Source organism: Galeopterus variegatus, unplaced genomic scaffold (assembly GCF_000696425.1).
Source record: "Galeopterus variegatus unplaced genomic scaffold, G_variegatus-3.0.2 Scaffold1854, whole genome shotgun sequence".
In the NCBI taxonomy this organism is placed as follows: domain Eukaryota; kingdom Metazoa; phylum Chordata; class Mammalia; order Dermoptera; family Cynocephalidae; genus Galeopterus; species Galeopterus variegatus.
This window is the reverse complement of record NW_007727965.1, coordinates 294,360-295,871: the sequence shown is the minus strand read 5'-3', so window position 1 is coordinate 295,871 and position 1,512 is coordinate 294,360.

Genomic DNA, 1,512 nt, shown 5'->3' with positions numbered 1-1,512 from the left:
TCAACCTAAGATTAATTTGATTTCTCTACAATAATGACTACCAATTAGAAATTAAAACAATAAAAGTAATATTTCGGTAATAGTACTAACAGAGCTTCAAAGTATCTGAGATTAACCATGAGTAGTTTTAAAACACTTCTATGGAGAACACATTAAAACTCCCGTTTACAGTGTGATGGTTAATACTTTGTCAACTTGGCTAGACCGTGGTGCCTAGGCATTTGGTTGAATGTTATTCTACATGTTTCTGTGAAGGTTTTTTAAAGGTGAGATTAACATTTAAATCAGTAGACTTTGAGTAAAACAGATTACTGTCCACAGTATGTATGGGCTTCATCTAATCAGTTGATGTCATTAACAGAAAAAGATTGACCCCTCTTGATGAAGTCGTTTTTGGACTTGAACTGCAACAACTCCTTCCTTGGTCTCCAGACTGCAGGCCTTTCCTGCAGATTTTGGACTTGCCAAACCTCCATAAGTACATGAGTCAGTCCCTTAAAATCAGTCTCTTTCTTTCTCTTTCTGTCTGTGCGTCTGTCTCTCTATACACATACATACATACAAGAACATCTGAGTAAATGGGACGTTCCAAAATTTTACATTTGATGACTAAATGTTGTAAAAATATCAATTTTCTTTAATCTATATGTACAGCAAAATCCAAATAAAAATTTCCAAATAAATTATTAAATAACTTGATACATTTACTTTAAATTTTACATTGAGTAGCAAATGTTCACAATTAGCCAAGTAAAATAATAATAAAAATGAATGAGAAAGATAAGGTATTTGCTTTGTGGTTAATAAATTGTTCTGCTAAGCCTTAAATGAAATAGTGGGTATTGTCCAAAGAATAGATAACTAGTTCAGTAGAAACAAATAGAGAATTAGGGCTCCATGTATAAAACTAAAATATGTGATTAAAAAAACAGCACCACAGATTAATGGATCAGACCTAGAATGGTTAGTACATGGTAGTGTGAAAAATGGCTTATGACTCAAAGAAAAATAAAACAATTTAAAACCCATAAGCAAAAGTAAATTCTAAATGGGTTAAAGACCTAATTGTGATATGTCATGATATTAAATTAATAGAAGAAAGTATGGAAAAATAACTTTATGAGCTAACATAGAGTTTCATATTGTCAAATCAGGTTCACATAAATTAGCCCAAGCTTCAATAAAAATTTCAAAGATACAGGCAATTAAGAGGCACAGGTCTGGAACATCCCATGTGGCTCCCCAGGTCCTTCCTTTCATATCAAACAGGCTGTGGCCCAGCATTATAGATGAGTTCTCCAAGTGGGGCTTTGTGGATTACCTCACACAGTAAGTATATTTCTTTCCATTTTATATCCCAGAGATGTGTATAGTTTCCATGACGTTTTCCAACGAGCCATGCTTCAAGAATCCACAAATTCTGGCTTTATTTACTGTTAAGTAATCTTTAGCTAGGGATATTTTACTCAGAACATTTAAAAATATAAAGTGTCTTTCTTTGAATAAATATTA